General features: G+C 39.0%; 1 long non-coding RNA gene across 4 annotated transcripts in view; it reads right to left on the reverse strand.

The window, feature by feature from the left end:
• The window catches only part of LOC112449528 (uncharacterized), a 305782-nt gene extending 285491 nt beyond the window's left edge, over positions 1-20291 (reverse strand). For 2 of the 4 annotated variants that reach the window (XR_009490521.1, XR_009490520.1), the window contains exon 1: positions 18129-20291. This is a non-coding gene — a long non-coding RNA (uncharacterized lncRNA). The remainder of the gene's footprint in view (positions 1-18128) is intronic. The other 2 variants (XR_003038090.2, XR_003038089.2) reach the window with 2 other exon arrangements.
• Positions 20292-20496: the final 205 nt, after the last annotated feature.

Genomic DNA, 20496 nt, shown 5'->3' on the forward strand with positions numbered 1-20496 from the left:
GCATTTTGATATTCTTGATCGAAAAAGTACTATATAAATGGTTAAAGAGATGATATCATTCTTGAACAGGTATGGGGGGAATGCTGCTGCTGCTGCTGCTGCTAAGTCACTTCAGTCGTGTCCGACTCTGTGCGACCCAAGAGACAGCAGCCCACCAGGCTCCCCCATCCCTGGGATTCTCCAGGCAAGAACATTGGAGTGGGTTGCCATTTCCTTCTCCAATGCATGAAAGTGAAAAGTGAAAGTGAATTCGCTCAGTCGTGTCTGACTCTTAGCGACACCATGGACTGCAGCCTACCAGGCTACTCCATCCATGGGATTTTCCAGGCAATAGTACTGGAGTGGGTTGCCATTGCCTTCTCCTATGGGGGGAATAGATCTGTTAATAACTTCCCTGGAAGCAGTCAAGGCCTTTTGTTTGAGAAATAATTATTAACTTCACTGTTTAACATAATGCATTCCTTGGCCTTGATGCTAATTGAAGAAAGTCATAATCTCAGAATATAACTGTGCCAAAATTACAATATGTTCCTGAACCAATGCAGAGAAGTGACAGACTGAATAAATTACACAAGAGCTGACTATATAAATGATGTTGCCATAGTTTTTCCAAACAAAAATGTGTGTTCATCTCACAGATTCACTGCCTCAGGCCTGAAATAATAAAAGATACAAGGTCCTTCAACAAATAAGTTATAAGAAAAAGTGATGGATAAGATACTTTAGATGAAGAGAAACTGACAAGGCATATTTAGGGGAAAAATAAGCACAGTCAAAACAAAACTCTTTGACTTGGGACACACATTTGGGTGATGAAACTACAAAAAAAAGATAAAATTAAGAAGCGATTACTATAAAATCTAAAAAGTAGTTACTATTGAGGGGACAGAGGAATATAGAAGGGATGTCTGCAATGACTGATAAAATACTTCTTATTTACCTGAGTGGTTATATCAAGGACATTTACCTTATAATAAGAATTAAAAATTAAATTATTAGCCTTAATAATTAAACTATTTCTTAAAATTGGTATGTCTACACCAAAAAAAGCCCCACATATATTCAGTAGTAAACCTTACATTTTGTAAATCCCAACAGTGGTTGTCAACTAGAATCACTTTCCCCAGCCCTTTCCCTCATCTAGGGAGGTTTGAAAATTTGGGGTGATGGATAAAGCCAAAATTAGTAGTCAAAATTATTATGAGCTCATTTTTAGTGGTCATTATTACTGGAGGGAGGAGAGGAATTATAGGGGAAAGGTCCATAAACATGCTTCAGACCCAAAACAATCCCTCCCAGAAATGTTAAGAGTGTCACTTGTGTGAAATTAACAGATCAACAATGATCACCTACTGCCCCAATATATCACATATATTTCATAATGTTTGTTTCTGTCCCTTAAGAATGGAAATACCATGTGTGTGAGTATAAAAGAACTATTCTGTCCATTTTTAGGCTGAAGAATTCACTTCAAAGTTCTGCAAAGTGTGGTTTGATTATATATGGTTATGTTCATGAAGTTTAGAATCAGTTTTGAGCAAGTTACTCAATCCTTCTGGAATTCAGTTTACCTATAAATAAAATGGAGGATGAGATGGTTAGATGGCATTACCGACTCAACGGACATGAGTTTGGGTAAACCCTGGGAGTTGGTGATGGACAGGGAGGCCTGGTGTGCTGTGGTTCATGGGTTGCAAAGAGTCGGACACGACTGAGCAACTGAACTGAACTGAACTGATATATAAAATGAGAATAATATTAGTATCTATGTGTATAAATAGCCAACCACCTCAAAACTTACAGCTTACACAAATCAGCATTTCTTATTTCTCAAAATTTGGGCTGGACTGACCTCAGCTGGGCTTCTACAATCACTTGGCTGGGGCTCTGATAGGTTAGGATGGCTTTGCTTGGGATATCTTGGCTCTTCTCCAATGTATCTCATGTCTCCCAGAAAGCTGGGCCAGCCTGTTCACTGGTGGTGGCAGAAGTCCAAGAGACAGAAGAGAAACATAAAAGCTCTTTTTTTTTTTCAAATCTTCATTTGCATCAAATTTACCTTAGCCTATCGGGTCAGGGTAAGTGACATGGTCAAACCCCAAGTCAGTGTTGAAAGAAATTGTCAAAGGGTGTGGATTCAGGGATGCTCCGGTCAGGAATGTACCTCCCTAGAATTTATGCCCAAAGATGATGGTATTAAGAGATAGGGCCTTTGGGAACCCTCATGAATGGGATTACTGCCTTATAAATGAGAGTCCAGAGGTATTCCTAGCCCCTTCCTCCAGGTGAGAATGCAGAGAACATACCAGCTATGATATCACTGAAGAACTGATGCCTTTGAACTGTAGTGCTGGGGAAGACTTTTGAGAGTCCCTGCTTCAGCAATATGTCAACTGTGAACTTCCAGATGTTCAAGCTGGTTTTAGAAAAGGCAGAGGAACCAGAAATCAAATTGCCAACATCTGCTGGGTCATCGAAAAAGCAAGAGAATTCCAGAAAAACATTTATTTCTGCTTTATTGACTATGTCAAAGCCTTTGACTGTGTGGCTCACAAACTGTGGAAAATTCTTCAAGAGATGGGAATACCAGACTACCTGACCTGCCTCTTGAGAAACCTATATGCATGTCAGGAAGCAACAGTTAGAACTGGACATGGAACAACAGACTGGTTCCAAATAGGAAAAGGAGTATGTCAAGGCTGTATATTGTCACCCTGCTTATTTAACTTATATGCAGAGCACATCATGAGAAACGCTGGGCTGGAAGAAGCACAAGCTGGAATCAAGATTGCCAGGAGAATTGAAACATGTAAAATATCATGTATGAAACAAGATGCCAGTCCAGGTTCGATGCACGATACTGGATGCTTGGGGCTAGTGCACTGGGACGACCCAGAGGGATGGTATGGGGAGGGAGGAGGGAGGACGGTTGAGGATGGGGAACACATGTATACCTGTGGCAGATTCATTTTGATATTTGGCAAAACTAATACAATTATGTAAAGTTTAAAAATAAAATAAAATTAAAAAAAAAGAAATATCAATAAGCTCAGATATGCAGATGACACCACCCTTATGGCAGAAAGTGAAGAGGAAAAGCCTCTTGATGAAAGTGAAAGAGGAGAGTGAAAAAGTTGGCTTAAAGCTCAACATTCAGAAAACGAAGATCATGGCATCTGGTCCCATCACTTCATGGGAAATAGATGGGGAATCAGTGGAAACAGTGTCAGACTTTATTTTGGGGGGCTCCAAAATCACTGCAGATGGTGACTGCAGCCATGAAATTAAAAGACACTTACTCCTTGGAAGGAAAGTTATGACCAACCTAGATAGCATATTGAAAAGCAGAGACATTACTTTGCCAACAAAGGTCCGTCTAGTCAAGGCTATGGTTTTTCCAGTGGTCATGTATGGATGTGAGAGTTGGACTGTGAAGAAAGCTGAGTGTCGAAGAATCGCTGCTTTTGACCTGTGGTGTTGGAGAAGACTCTTGAGAGTCCCTTGGACTGCAAGGAGATCCAACCAGTCCATTCTGAAGGAGATCAGCCCTGGAATTTCTTTGGAAGGAATGATGCTAAAGCTGAAACTGCAGTACTTTGGCCACCTCATGTGAAGAGTTGACTCATTGGAAAAGACTGTGATGCTGGGAGGGATTGGGGGCAGGAGAAGAAGGAGACAACAGAGGATGAGATGGCTGGATGGCATCACTCGATGGATGTGAGTCTGAGTGAACTCTGGGAGTTGGTGATGGACAGGGAGGCCTGGCGTGCTGTGATTCATGGGGTTGCAAAGAGTTGGACATGACTGAGCGACTGAACTGAACTGGACAGCAAGGATATCAAACCAGTCAATCCTAAGGAAATCAACCCTGAATATTCATTGGAAGGATTGATGCTGAAGCTGAAACTCCAATACTTTGGCCACCTGATGTGAAGAGTCGACTTACTGGAAAAGTCCCTGATGCTGGGAAAGATTGAAGGCAAAAGAAGAGGGAGGCAGAGAATGAGATGGTTGGATGGCATCACCAACTCAGTGCATGTGAATTTGAGAAAACTCCGGAAGATAGTGAAGGACAAGGAAGGCTGGCATGCTGTAGTCCATGAGGTCGCAAAGAATCGGACACTACTGAGTGACTGAACAACAGCAACAACAACATGGAATACAGCAATGTCTGAATTCAAGACTGTTTATTTCTTGAGAAATTTTTTCAATAGTAGAGACTTCGGAAATTTCACAAAGTTGTTGAAAGTTTATTACTTATGTCTGAGTTGACTTAGTTTGAACCTCCTGAAAAACCGCAAAACAAACAATGAGGAAATCAGCATGAAGAACGTGAGTTTTCCTAGAATCTTGTTAACAACAAAATAGACTCTTAGTTAAAAAAATTTAATGTGAAGGTTATTTCTCTCCAATGAATTTCAACAGACAACTCTGAAAACTTTGAACTTGAACCCCAATAAGTTGAAAAGTACATAGAGGTTTCTGAGCAGAGCTCTCCATATGGTCATAAAAGCATATCCCCATTTTTAATTAAAAATTGTGAAATGACATGGTATTACTGGACCTTGAAAATAGCTTGAAAAAGTTTTATGCAAGCAAAAGTTTTCACTGACCCTTCAGAACATGAACTGGCTCTACCCACAGAGCCAGTTATTTATTTTCATGACTAAGCAGGAAATGTGCAGACATGTGTACACAGAAGTATATTCAGTCAGGCTGCATTAGCAGAATGTGTCTGTAAAGGGAGAAGTTTGTGATACCTGGACAATAGGAATACAAAGGCCCTCTCAAGTTAAGTGAACACTAAATAATTCCCTTCCCATCAATTGTTTTACAAACTTTGCTTTCCATCAGAAAATATACAGGCCTTAATATAGATTACATTATCAGCTTTGTTGCTAAAGACTTACCACTACTGTGTCTGAACAAATTAGCACAAATGTTTAAAACAACACTAATCTTACAGTTCTGGACATCTAAATTCCTCAAAGGAAGGTGTCAGCAGGACTACCTTCCTTCAGGAGGCTCTAGAAGATAATGTTTCTTTCCTTTTCTTAGCTTCTAGATACCACTTGCCTTCCTTGGCTCATGGACCCTTCCTCTATTTTCAAAGTCACTGGTATAACATTTTCAAATCTCTCTCTCTCTCCATCTGCTTCTGTGATCACACCTCCTTTTAGACTCTGACTTTCTTCTTATGAGGATCTTTGTGATTATATTGTGCTCAACTAGATAATCCAGGATAATCATCCCATCTCAAGATACTTAATCACATCTGGAAAATCTCTTTGAAATGTAAAATAGCACATTCACAGTTTCCAGAAATTAGGAAAGAGGGGGGCATTATTCTGCCTACTATTCCTGGCCAAGATGATTAGATATTTTAAGTTATACAATCAATAAGCATTTCTTGACTATTAGCTACAAAGAACTTATATTTCAAATAGAGAAAGTAATATATGGTCCTTAAATTTACAAGTCAATTGTAAAGATTAAAATAATATGGAACTGTCTTTATATTCTGCGTGCATGTAGAATGAAGAATATGCCTCAACCAAATTACAAAATATAATTATGCTTTAACTTTCATTTGTTAGGAGTAGCAGGGGGTTTGGTTTTTATTTCTTCAAAGCCTTCAGTTCAGTTCAGTTCAGTCGCTCAGTCGTGTCTGACTCTTTGTGACCCCATGAATTGCAGCACGCCAGGCCTCTCTGTCCATCACCAACTCCCAGAGTTTACCCAAACTCATGTCCATCAAATCGGTGATGCCATCCAGCCACCTCATCCTTTGTCATCCCCTTCTCCTTCTGCCCCCAATTCCTCCCAGCATCAGGGTCTTTTCCAATGAGTCAACTCTTTGCATGAGGTGCCCAAAGTATTGGAGTTTCAGCCTCAGCATCAGTCCTTCCAATGAATATTCAGGACTGATTTCCTTTAGGATGGACTGGTTGGATATCCTTGCAGTCCAAGGGACTCTCAAGAGTCTGTGGCAGATTCATTTTGATATATGGCAAAACCAATACATTATTGTTAAGTTAAAAAAATAAAAATAAAAAATAAACTGTAAGAGTCTTCTCCAACACCACAGTTCAAAAGCATCAAGTCTTCGGCGCTCAGCTTTCTTCACAGTCCAACTCACATCCGTACATGACTACTGGAAAAACCATAGCCTTGACTAGATGGACCTTTGTTGGCAAAGTAATGTCTCTGCTTTTCAATATGCTATCCAGGTTGGTCATAACTTTCTTCCAAAGAGTAAGCGTCTTTTAATTTCATGGCTGCAGTCACCATCTGCAGTGATTTTGGAGCCCAAAAAAATAAAGTCTGACACTGTTTCCACTGTTTCCCCATCTATTTCCCATGAAGTGATGGGACCAGATGCCATGATCTTAGTTTTCTGAATGTTGAGCTTTAAGCCAACTTTTTCACTTTCCTCTTTCACTCTCATCAAGAGGCTTTTTAGTTCCTCTTCACTTTCTGCCATAAGTGTAGTGTCATCTGCATATCTGAGGTTATTGATATTTCTCCCAGCAATCTTGATTCCAGCTTGTGTTTCTTCCAGTCCAGTGTTTCTCATGATGTACTCTGCATATAAGTTAAATAAGCAGGGTGACAATATACAGCCTTGACGCACTCCTTTTCATATTTGGAACCAGACTGTTCTTCCATATCCAGTTCTAACTGTTGCTTCCTGACCTGCATACAGCTTTCTCAAGAGGCAGGTCAGGTGGTCTGGTATTCCCATCTCTTTCAGAATTTTCCACAGTTTATTGTGATCCACACAGTCAAAGGCTTTGACATAGTCAATAAAGCAGAAATAGATGTTTTTCTGGAACTCATTTGCTTTTTCGATGATCCAGCAGATGTTGGCAATTTGATCTCTGGTTCCTCTGCCTTTTCTAAAACCTGCTTGAACATCTGGAAGTTCACGGTTCATGGCTTGGAGAATTTTCAGCATTACTTTACTAGTGTGTGAGATGAGTACAATTGTGCGGTAGTTTGAGCATTCTTTGGCATTGCCTTTCTTTGGGATTGGAATGAAAACTGACCTTTTCCAGTCCTGTGGCCACTGCTGAGTTTTCCAAATTTGCTGGCATATTGAGTGCAGCACTTTCACAGCATCATCTTTCAGGATTTGAAATAGCTCAACTGGAATTCCATCACCTCCACTAGCTTTGTTCATAGTGATGCCTTCTAAGGCCCATTTGACTTCACATTCCAGGATGTCTGGCTCTAGGTGACTGATCACACCATCATGATTAGCTTTAACCCTCTTCCAATTGTTATTCCAAGGAAGCTCTTGTGCTTAATATTATCCAGAAAAGAAAAGTATTTAATATGGTAGAGAGCTACTGAGCAGACCCTGGATTTGACTTGACTGGTCATGGCCAAAACACAGAAACTGAGACAAATTGTCTTCTGCTTTCATTGCCATTCTTTGAAGAAGGGCAGATCCATTCCTCAGTGTAACAGTCATTCAAGAGGGTTGGGGCTCCCAAGATCAAAGCAGTTTCACTTCTCTCATTCAGCCACTTCCATAGGACATACTGTATCAGGCAATAGGCCTGAATGAAACTTGGGTAGTGTTGGTCCTAGGCAAAGAAGTTTCCAATCATTTTACCCAGAGATGTGATGGGGAATAAAATCCCTGTATGCTGCCCACTGCTGTCTACAGGGTTTCTTTACAGAGGTTTTGTGCTGAGCCTCAGTGTGGGTTGACCCGTAAGTATGGCCTTGGTTTTCAGATCTTTGGGGCCTTTTGTTCCTCAGGACAGGTCATCCCCAAGAAGAGCTCAATTAAAGCTGATTTCAGTGCTTGCTGCCTCAGACATAGAAAACCATGCTCACTCTTTTCCTCCTTCTAAGGGCCATCTTTCTTTGAACTTGTGTTAACATTAAAGGCTTTTGTTGCCCTCTCTCACCAGTGGTGTTTGGTCAGGATCACTCTCAGTTAAGCAGGGCTCCCCAGTTCTGAATCTCAGGGATCAGGGGCTGAGGGAAATACATGGTTTTTCTCCCAGACAACTCTCTGGGCTCTTCATGCAGGCTAACCCACTCCCATTAAAAGTTCTTCAGGCTGATAGAAGGTTAGGTGAATAAAACAGAAGCTCTCCTAGCAACTTTTTGTCCCTGCAGTGCTCTATCTGGCATGTATTTGCTCACTCAAATAGGCATCAAGGCTGTTTCCAGGATGACATTGTGACGCTACAGAGAGTGATCAGCACCTACGTTCTCTGACTGAAAGGACAAATTAATTAAATTCTGATAGGCGTTCTGATTTAATGATAATGTACATGAAAGGACTCTACAGATTTCAAAGGGCTATTTAAGTAGAAATGGTAGAAAATTTTATCTTTTATCAAGGAATAAGTGATAGACATCACAAAAATTAGCTTGATAAGTTTATAATTTAATTAGAAATATGAGGCTAATTATTAGTAAAATAGTCAAAAAACTAAGTAAATATTCAATAAGAAGAGTGAAACTAACAGAAATTCAGAGAAGTAAAAAGTCAGTCAAGGTTGCAGGCCAGAGCAGAAAAAGCATGAAGAAGAAGAGATTTAGAGTAACATGGAAACATACATTACCATATGTAAAATAGATAGCCAAAGGGAATTTGCTGTATGACTCCGGGAACTCAAACCACTCAAACTGGGGCTCTGCAACAACCTAGAGGAGTGGGATGGGAAGCGATGTGGGAAGGTGGTTCAAGAGGGAGGGGAGATATGTATGCCTATGGCTGATTCATGTGGATGTTTGGCAGAAACCAACCCAATTCTGTAAAGCAATTATCCTTCAATTTAAAAAATAAATAAATTTAAAAAAAGAAGAGATTTTAATGAATAGGATTCATACAAAGTATTTTTAAAAACCTTCTAAGTGAGGAGAGATATGGAAGTTGAAAATAAACCCAGTGTTGGTGAGGTGAAAGAGAATTGTCTTGTCTAACATAGAGATGTGCTTAAGGGAATAGTGGATGTGAGGTTTTAGTAAATTTGAAGAAGTTTCTACAATATCTTAAAAATTAGCAATGCATTTAGAGCTGATTCATGATCATGCTTCAGGCTTCTGAACAGAGGAGACACTCAAGGACAACATGGTCTTAAGCAAGATGCAACTATATGACAAGCAGAAAAGATTGGAAGGAAAAAGACTAGAGGCAGCAATATCAGCTAGGGCATTATTAATTTCTTGGGTGTAAAGGCTCAGAGAGTATCAGTGGAAAAACAAACAAAATCTGAGACAAGATACACTGTGGAGGGTGATGTAATAATTTTTGTCTTTTTTTTTCCCCCAATTCAGTTGATATTAAGCAGAGAGAGAAATTTGAAGGAGAAGTCAAAGATTGCTTAAAAATAACAACAACAACAACAACAAAACCAGACATACAAGAGATTCAGAAAGATGCCAGCCAGTTGAGTGGGGAAGGTGAAGGACTTCATTTGGCCTTGATATATTTGCAATTGTAAAGACATATAACAGGGCCTGGCAAAATGATATTGCAAGGCTGGAGAATCAGGGCTAGAGGTAAAGACGAATATGTACAAAAGACCAGTTACAATGGTGACTGAGAAAAAGAAGGGAATCTACTGATATCCCCTCAGACCAGAGTGAAAAGGCACTCTTAGGGGCAGGATTCCCGGCTTACCTCTACTGCTCAGACTCTAAAGGTTAGTCCATCCTGGGGACCCTTGGTGTTGTGGATATAATACTGTACAGACCCACTGGCATCACCAAGCTTCTAGGGCTTAAGCTAGGTGTCCAGGTCAGCTATAATGCCAAGTTGAGGGAAACTCTCCCTGTATGCTTTAAGAAGACTGCAGTCCTGGTTTTGTTAGAATGGACAATACCCCAAAACTCAGCCATATCGCCAAAATAAAGGGGGAAACCCAAATGGCTGAGCATAAACAAAGGGACCAGTTTGGCAAAGCTAAATAGTCTTTCAGCAGGCATGGACAGCCTTATTCAGCAGAACATCTTCAAAAGCTGCAATAGGCCCACAAGACAAACACTTCTTTCCAAAAAATTTAATGCATTTTAGAGATGGAAGGAGGAACAATTTATAAGTGGAAAATGAGAGGAATATTTGGTTGAACTTAGATAATTAATGCTAGAACACGCTAAGCAACTCATTCTACAAGAGCCAAAATATGATTTTTGCTTATTTCATCAGCTGTCACTTGTTAAATACCATTTTGTTCAGAGGTGGGACAGGGAGGAGAGCTTATTATTATGATTTCTCCAGTTATTCTGCTTCTGTTCTTACTCCTCCACCAGAATGTTAAGTCATATGGCCATAACAATTCTCCCAACTGTGCCCACAACACTTTCTTTCCTCTCAATGGCCATATGAAATGTCAATGAGGAGCCTCAATTTGTCACTTTTTTTTTTGGTTTTTTTTTTTCACTTGGTAAATTCTTTTTCTGGCTTTGGCTTATAGTCACTTTCTATAAAGAAAGATTTATAGCAAGTGATCCTCCTATTAAAACCAAATAAAATAAAATATCAAATACTCATTTGATCTAAATAATGTGTAATTACTTTAAAAATACACATGTTGGAAGGTTTATGCCTAAAGTTATGGCAGGAAAAACAAGAGGCTTAGTTCCCCCAAAGTTACACATGGTGGTGATAAAACACTGAAGCAGGGTAGAGGGAGGGTGGCCATGCTCCATGAGAGAGCATAGATTATTGTTTAGAAAGCAATATTAATACAACTACCACCAAATTGATACCTACAAGAAGCATGTTCACTGAGTACTAGCTAACTCTCCCAGAGGGAGGGAGGTGAGTGTAGGAGGAAGAGGGATGTGGTGATGTGAGTTGGGGGTGGAGAGAGACAAATAAAATGAATAACAACAAGAACTGGTGGGAAACCAGATCTAGGTTCTAATCCCAATCTAGGATTGGACTAGTAAATCCCAATACAATTTACTAGTTGTATAATCTTGGGAAAGTTATATCTCAGAGTCTCAGTTTGCTTACCTGTGAAAGGGGATAATGCTATCTTCTTCATGGATGATTATAAGGGATACAAGAGATCATTTTCTTAAGTACATAACTAGTGGTTGATAAGTATCAGTCATTCATTGGTTACCAATCTAAATGAGAAGACAAGTTGAGATGGGGAAGAGAAACAATGGAGGGGTACTTAGCAAGGTCAGGGAGAGAAGGAGATACCAGCACAAATTCTATTTGTTTGAGATATTTCTCTAGGACCAGCCATGTTTCTCTCCTTTTAATGCTTAATATTTTCACAATGGAATCATGATTGCTCATAAACTAAAATGTAAAAATCCCATTATTTCTTGGAGACAGAACAAGTATAAAAACAGTCTACAATTATTAAAGTAACACTCTGAATGATAAAAACCAGTTTCCACAGAGACATGACAGGTTTTTCACAGAAACAACCAAAGCTCACAGTTTTAATTTCATAGAAGTAATAAACATGTGACTTTTATTACTCTGGGAGGAGGGGACTGCTGCCTAATGGGACTGTTATATGAATAATCTGCTTCCTGATATGGAATTATTAATACTAACAGTATATCTGGGGCGACAGTCCTCTGAGTCAATTCATCATTCTACTTATGTCAACTAGGAGAACATGTTCTTCTTACTGTTCATGGCAGAATCATCTCAGAACTAAGAACCACATTGGTCTAGCTCTCCCATTTTGCCAACAAGGGAATTAAGTACTCAGTTTCTCAATCTAGGTTGGTAACTTATTCGGAACCCACACAAAAAGGAAATGACATGGCCATGAGGCACACAGAAGCCTTTTCCATGAGGTCAAAATGATTGTTGTTATTCAATCACTCAGTCGTGTCCAACTCTTTGCGACCGCATGGACTGCAGCACACCAGGCTTCCTGTCCTTCACCATCTCCCAGAGCTTGTTCAAACTCATGTCCTTTGAGTTGGTGATGCCATCCAAGTGTATGGATGTACTCATTCTAAAAGCCTAACATATTTAGAACTTCAATAAATACTTATTGAATGAATGAATGAACTCTAACTTCCAAATTAGCTCATTTTCCACTCCATTTGGCTACTGTACCTCTTCTTAAGGATAACCTTTCCCCTACAGTATCCAACCGTCCTATCCTTCTTCCTTCCCTCTGTACCTAACCCCTTCTTGAAAAAATCATTCACACTTTCTGTAGATGTGCCATGTTCTCCCAATCCCCTCCCTATGACACTGCCTTTGCGATGCCACTATCTGGGTTGTCTCTCTTTTCCTTCCACCTATTCACCTAGTGAGGAAGGTCTATTAGACTTGGCTTGGGCATTATCTGTTCCTCAAAGTTGTTCAAAGACTCCCCAGTCCTGTGCAGGCTGGGATAATGCCCTTTCTGTGTGCTCACATAGCATCCCTGAGTTACTTGCCAACTGTCACAGGCTGAGGTGGCCTTGTTTATTCAACTGCATTCCTCTTTAGACTGTAAGTCCCCTGAGAACAGGAACCAAGTGTTATCTACCACTGAAGCCCTAATATCAATGGAGCCTGATATACAGTAAGAGCTCAATAAATATCTGACAAAAGACTAGATGAATGCTACTAATTTTCATACAACTATCTACACCTCTGGTGGCCTATCTCTCAAAACAAAAGTAGAAATATTTCTATCTGATGTTTCCAATCACTTCAGTTTGATTAATCACTTCAGTGGAAGAATGAAGAAGTAAGTCATACCTTCTTCCCAATCTTAAACCAAATATGAGTCCCTACCTAAACAGGTTGAGCCCTTTGAGCATGCTTTTAGCACCAATAATGGGAGCGTTATCCCCACGGTGATACAAAAGCTTTTGGAAAACTAAAGGTGGGGAAGGCCCTGGCATCCTCTTTTTCCCGAATTACTTTACAAGATTAAACCACATCCAAACCGGCAATTCCTTTGCGATGACTTTCCAGGCTTGGTATCTGTGACCATGACTTTGTAACCTAGGAGGCCCTGTTTCTTTCACATGCCACTATCTCTACCTCTAATATTTTCACCAACTCCATTTTAGGACATTTGGTGGGGAATATTTTTTTTATTAAGTATCCATATTAGTTCTCTAGGGCTGCCATAAAAACAAGAAACAAAACAAACAAACAAAACCACAAACAGGGAGGTTTAGACAACAGAAATCTTATTGTCTCACATTTCAGAATCTAAGACCTCACCAGACAGGTTCCTTGTGAGGGCTATAAGGGGAAGATCCCTTCCAGGCCTCTCTCCTTGGCTTGTGGATGGCTGTCTTCTCCTTATAACTCTCCACACATGGCATTTCCCTTCTATTCTATCTCTAATTTTCTCCTTTCTATAAGGACACCAGTCATACTGGATTAGGGCCCACCCTAATGACCTCATTTTAACTTGATTACCTCTGTAAAGACCCTGTATCCAAATAAAGTCATATTCTGAGATCCTAGGGTGACGCAATTCTTCCTGTAACAGTATCCAAGGTTGTAGACAAAGGGGTTTTGCTGGGTTGATGGACAATGTCTCATCACTCTTCTGAGAATCCAAGGTACTTACACATTGTTTGATTTGCTGGGTTTCTTAGGCACTGTAACCTCTTTCCACCACTCTTTCATCCCAAATTGCTAGCTAGGGTATGCTCCTCCATGTTCTTAGGTCTCTGGTTCCCTAAGGACGCCACTGCTACTACATTTAACTCAAAGAAAATTTTATCTTACTAGAATAACTTTCTGATATGGAACCGACAGCCCTCCAAACAAAAACCCTAATTTGTTGAGCATTTAATTTTTCAACAAATGTGCTGAGTTCTTTACTTTCATTATCTGATTTGACTGCCGCCCCTACCTCCCAACGCCCCCTGCCCCATACACAAAAAGCCTATGAGGTAGGTATCATTTTGGAGATGAAGAAATTAGAGTTAAAAGGCTAAAAGATTTCCCAAGGTCACAGGCACAGTTGTGACTAAGACACACTTTAAATCCAGGAAGTCTGACTTCAGAAAGAGAATGCTTAACCAACTCACCAGGCTAAACTGTGTCCCTGATTATTTTCTTTGATGATGTAACTGAGGAAGAAACTAACTCCAAAGAAGTTCTAAGCCAAAAATGATAGGATCCAGAAATGCCAAGTTCTTTCTCAGGCATCATTCTCCTCCTGCATGTAAAGTCCTACACTGTGACAGTCGCTCCTTTCGCCCAATCTCCATAATAGGTTTGCTAAGAGTAATAGTCTAATACCATGTAATGTCTATTAGACTGTTACTCTTAGCAAACCCTCCTGCAGGGGATTTTCTCAACCCAGGGATTGAACCTGCATCTCTTACATGTCCTGCATTGGCAGGCAGGTTCTTTACCATCTGAGTCACCAGGGAAGCCACCTTCTATATGTTCCTAATCAAATTTGGGAAAGTGGAAAGGCTTCTATTACACAAATTCTCCTAAAGACATCCTACTGTTTCCACTATGCCAACCTTCCATGGTGAATGTGGAAAGCAATAACAAGCCTCTTCATCATGCCTGTTGTGCTTAAACATACTTAGGAGGATAAAGACTCCCAACTTTTATGGACTACAATAGATAGTATCTTTGAAAGATCCTTTTGCTATGTTTGTAACTCTAAATGATGACAAATTGGTTTGAATTAGCTCTCTATATTATAAACAGGGGTGGCTGCAGCAATGGAATTCATTGAAGGTAGAAATTTTTCACTTTTGACCAGATTGTTTGCTAATGTACCAAATTAAATGACAATACTGAGCACAACTCAGAGAATAAAACTGCAAACCCTTCTGTGAAACTTTATTCACATAGTTACTTGTATCTCTTAGTAAGTCCAAATAAACAGCACCATTGCTCACTCTGTGGGCCCTGGTGAAAATTTTGACCTCTCATTTGGGGAATTTGTTTTTAACTCGTTAGCTGTACTCCCATATTGTACAGGGGTCCTGTGTGAGAAGTCTTTCTCAATGTACTTTCTTGGACACAAAAGTGGAGATAAGAGTAATGATTAATCTTATTGAGTACTTACTGCATAGTAGGATTTGTGCTGGAAGATTTTGTTCATTATCCATTTATTCTTTTGGGCTTCCCTGATGGTTCAGACAGTAAAGAATCTGCCTGCAATGCAGGAGATCTGGGTTCAATTGCTACGTTGGAAAGACCCCCTGGAGAAGGGAATGGCAACCCATTCCAATATTCTTGCCTAGAGAATTCAATGGGTAGAGGTACAGTCCCGGGGGTCACAAAGAGTCAGACACAATTGAGTGACTTTCATTTTTCACTTATTCTTTAACAATCATACAATTAGCATCAATGCTACTTCACAGGAAACTTGCCCCAAAACACAAGGATGTGGTGGAGCCAGGATTTGAACTCCATCTGTATTAAACCCCCTGTTTCTGTGTTATACTGCATGCCACAACATTATAGACCATTCCTCAGATGGCACAGGTGCCCACAGGAGCTAGAAACCATGTCTAAGCCCAGTAGTACTAAGCACTTTGTTTACAGCTGCTGTTACTCAAGGAACCAACAGAAGTGTGCGTTGAGTGGGGGTGAGGAGACTAATCAGAAGGATTTCTCACCTCCTTTGTAGATTATAGCAGCAACTTCCTTATTTAAATCCATGTTATAATGTTATAATCCATGGTATAATAATGAAGAGTGAAAATGGAATTTGCTCATTTATTATACTGGTTTTAATGCGTAGTAAAAATTTTTAATCATTCTTACTCAAAAGGGAAATGATAGTATTAACAAAAGAGAATAAGAGAATTCACATATTAAATATTTTTTTTAAGTCTCCATAAGATAACTTCTAGCCTGTCCAAGATTGCTTAATACCAATTAGTAAAGACCATTAAAAATCATTTATGGAGTTTTTGTGAGTGTTCAGAGAACTAATGGGTTTTAAAATTGCTTGGGAATCTTCCTGGGGTCAAAGGAAGAAAATAAAGTATGAAGTGATAATAAAATGTATAAAGTGACTAATGGACAGGTTGTATATATATAAGGGTTCCAGCAAAGAAAAAACATTCAATTTTTACAGCATACATTTAAACAAATGGAAATCTCACTGCCATAGCCTCTTGTCTTCACTCAAGAGCTAAGAAGGATGATAACATTGTGTATCACCACAGTCCATATCAGATTCTCAACCATTTTTCAGCCATCAGGTCATTGGCCCCAGCCACCTCTTCAGCCACTCTCACCTTTAGCTGACAAAAATCTTTTGAAAAGTAGTGAGAAAATAATGCCACATTTACTGGCACCAATAAAATGACTTGATCTTACACAGCATAAATAAATAACTCAAGCACGGCTTTTACATAGCAAACATTAATACTGAAAACAGCTCTCCAACAGCCCATCAAAGGATCAGCTATCTCTCTAAGCTTTTGCTACACATGTAAGCCAACAAAATGACAATAAATAAATGAAATAAAAAGGTGCCTGATATAAAATTTTGAATCATAAGAGGGAAATTCAGAGTAAAAGTTAATTTGAGGATTTAATTTTAAATCACACAATAGCACTCTTGACTTCCCCAATAGAGACACAAACGCAAATGATGTTTTATCAAAAATAAATGTATTAGAGATACATAATAATATAGATAATACAGAAAATGATGTAATGTATAATAGAATATGGGATGTTATCATTTCAAAAGAATTTTGTCTGGTGTCATCAGTGAGGCTAATGAAGGCGGATGGATGAGATGTTTAATTGTTGTCCAATAAAATCATTTTTATCTTGGTTTGCAGTAAAGTAGTTCTTAATATCTAGGGTCATCAAGTCAATTGGCTACATTGTTGAGTGATTCCATTATGCACTGATTATTCTTCTGTGGTTTAGAGTGTACATAAAGTTTATATTAAGTATGCTTGACCTACTATGTAACTCTTACATACTATTCCTGCATTTGAAGAATGTATTTGTTTGAAGTAGGATGTAATTGGTATTTTCCAAATATAAAATCTCTTTTTAGACATATCAAACTTTATAACTACAACATCCCTACAGTAAAATTAAGCTTGTTTTCAGGTTAATATCGAGCAGAGAGTCTTAAAAAGGTTTCCCCATGAGCAAAATATTCAACAAGAATTATTTTGTATAGTGGGCAACAGACTAAGCACATTGGGGATATTAAGTGATATATAATTGATAAAGTATACCCTGCAAATATTTAAACTACTATGCCTTATGTTTAAACCTTAAGTTGTGATCCCATTTTTAATCTAAAGAATTCACATCTGCAATATATAATTTTATGCTTTGTTTGGAAAAGAAAATCTGAACGGTCCAAAAGAATTTTTAGTACTGAAATGGGAAGAGTAACGCTACTTGTGAATTGGAAAGCAATAGATGAAAATACTTTCAAGGGCATGCTGGAAAGAAATATGTTAGTATTTAAATGTGATCGCATCACATGCATATACAAAATATATACCTCATCATATTCTGATTTGTTCTTTATGGTATGAACACAGTTAGGAAAAAAATTTTAAACACAAATGAAAAATTACAAAACTTGGTTCCCTACTTTCATGTTTCATTGCTACCCTCTCACATGTGTGGGTTTTGTTGCATTTAACAGTTTGAAATCTGTGTGCTCCCTCTTCCACATGATTCACAAGTATGTTAGATAAGCTCTAGGCATCCAAATCAAAGCCACACCACTTGCTGCCCTGTGAGAAACACACATCTAAATCCTTATCTGTCCTCACCTTTTACCCTCCGCCTCTCTCCCTCCAGAGTTTTCACTAACAAGAAACAACATTCTGTGGGAAAAAGGTTTTTAGAAACTCTAAATGCTTTAAAAATTTACCAAACAGAAAAATTCATGTTGGTGTAGCTCTCTGTCTGTCCAGTATTAGCTAATAAGTTACCTTTTTTCTGGTACTTTACAACATTGTGAAATAAATTTGAATGAGAGTATTTGAGAGATAACCAAAGGAAGGAGGAATAATAAGGAATTTCCATTAGCATGTTATGGACACAGTTCCTCCACAATAAGAAATACTATTTTGGTAATATCTTTACTATAGTCTACAAATCCAGAGTATCAGTCTGAATCTTTTGAATGCCAGTTAAGTGTATGTTCACTAGATAGATGTTATGATAAAAATGAAAGATATAAAACAGAATGTCTTACCTTTAAATATAAAATATTTAAAATTCAGTTGAAGATGCCATATGCCTTAAATAAGATACACATATTTATAAATGCATACCTATAAAATTTTTGACAGAGGACTGAAGTAGGAGACAGTGGACCTCTGGGCTGGACACCTGGTATTTGTCAAGCAGAATAAAATTCAAGATTTGTTCTCACTCAGACACTCCAAGGACAAAGCTAGTGGTAAAAGCTGAGCTCTGCTAAAACAGAGATAAGGTGCCCATTCCTAAGGTCAGGGAAGGCTTCCCTGTCTGCACATGTGTAGGGAGGTTTCTTGAAGGTCAAAGAGGGAGGAGGCCCCACCCCATAATAAGTGTGGAAATGTACCCATAGGCTTCTATGGTGGGATTTATCTTAGCAAAAAGTTCCACATGTATCTTGGGGAGGATCCGTGGACCAGTCAGGTGTGAAGAAACAAGATAATTGGCCAATAGTAAACAAAGACCGGAAGGACTGTTCTGTACAAGTGATTTACATCACCTCTGTATTGCACTCCTCTTCACTCAGGATGCCCACACTCCTCTCCAGGCGTGTATCTCTGCCTAATTTCTGACTTACTGTGCCTCTCCTCATTAGAGACGATGCCCATATCCTTTCTTTCTGGGTGTGCATCTCTGCCCTGCTTCTGAGTTGGATAAACAGATTGTTTTCCTGTGTGCTCTACCATATACTATGCTGTGTCTCTAATAATAAATTTTGTAACTGTTTTTATAGTTTTTGCCTCTTTGAAACATTCTTGCTTTCAAATAGGGGCAAGAGCCAGGGCACTTTGCTTCTGGCCCTAGTCCCTGGTGATCTAGTGGCTAGAGCACTTGGTTTTCATCTAGGTGTCCTAGGTTTAATTCCTGGGCAGGGAGCTAAGATCTCTCTTCAGGACCACTTGCTGCTCTCCCTCCAAGATCAGGACTACAGAAAGGCTGCTGGAATCCATGAAATTCATGTAAAAAAGAAGCAATCAATTTTTATATGGACTCATCCAGAAAGGCTTTACAGAGAACTGGTTCTAAAGAACGGATAGAATTTTAATAGCTAGAAAAGAGTGGAAAAGTGTGAGCAAAGGTCTAAAACTTAGAAAACTCAATGGAGAGTTTGGAAAAAGTGAGTAATTCACAATGGTCACCCAAATTATGGTGCTTTAGCAAGTAATAGTTGCATTCATTATTCTTCACCTTTCTATTTAATTATAGATCTTAGACACTAAAAAGATTAAGGTAGTGTTCTCATTGATACACACATATCATATATACATTTAAAATAAAAGGAAGAGGGTCTTTAAAATGAGTCAAAGAAGTTAAAATTCTGATTTACTTCATTTTGGAATAATAAATCTTTTGGATGTGGTGTTGTTGGTTCCTCTAATTTGCTGATGGATTAAGTTTACAAGATCTTCCTTATCCTGCCACTGGGAAATCCAGGACTATGGCTAGCAGAATTAACCTTAGAGAATGCAGTTAATCTCCCAAGGTTTTTAATTTTTACATAAGAATGAGATTAGATTCACAGAGTTTCTCATCTCAGCACTGCAGATATTTCTGTTGTTGTTCACTTACTAAGTTGTGTCTGACCCTGCGACACCATGGACTGGAGAACACCAGGCTCATCTGTCCTCCACTATCTCCCAGAGTTTGCTCAAACTCATGCCCACTGAGCCAGCAATGCCATCTAGCCCTCTCATCCTCTGACATCCCTTCTCCTTTTGCCTTCAGTCTTTCCCAACATCAGGGTGTTTTCCAACAAGTCAGCTCTTCCCATTAATTCTGTGTTGTAGAGACTGCCTTGTGCTTTGTAGGGTAATGAGCAGCATCCTTGGGGTCTTTACCTATTAGATGGCAGTAGCAGTTGTAACAACCAAAAATGTGTCCAGATATTAGCAAAAGTCCTCTGGGAGGTGGGGTTGGGGGGTGGTTGGAATCACACCTTAAGAACCAGGGCTTAGAGGAAGGAATTGAGACTACTGAATTAACAGGAAAACCTATCAAATTTCCCTGGGAAATTCAGAAAGACCTTTTCAAGCTCTATTTGCACTTATACATTAATTGACTATTTGAGTAAAAAGACACTTGTGTGTATTAGCTATTAAGGCCAGTATTGGGTCAAGAGATGAGTAAGTAGACAACTAATTATATACAAGCAGAAAGACTAACACAAATCAGGAAACCATTAAAGGCTATTCACAGCCAACATAGAAACATTGCTATCTGCACCTGTGAGAAACACTAGACACAAAATAATGAAGCCCATCAGAAAATTATCAGTCTGAGGGATAAGCTATTTTTTGAAACTGTGGCTTCCTTGAGCTTCAAAAGCCAATAAAGGCAGCAGAACTAATTCTCACTTGGAAAGG

The sequence above is a fragment of the Bos taurus genome, chromosome 14, assembly GCF_002263795.3.
Source record: "Bos taurus isolate L1 Dominette 01449 registration number 42190680 breed Hereford chromosome 14, ARS-UCD2.0, whole genome shotgun sequence".
Lineage (NCBI taxonomy): Eukaryota > Metazoa > Chordata > Mammalia > Artiodactyla > Bovidae > Bos > Bos taurus.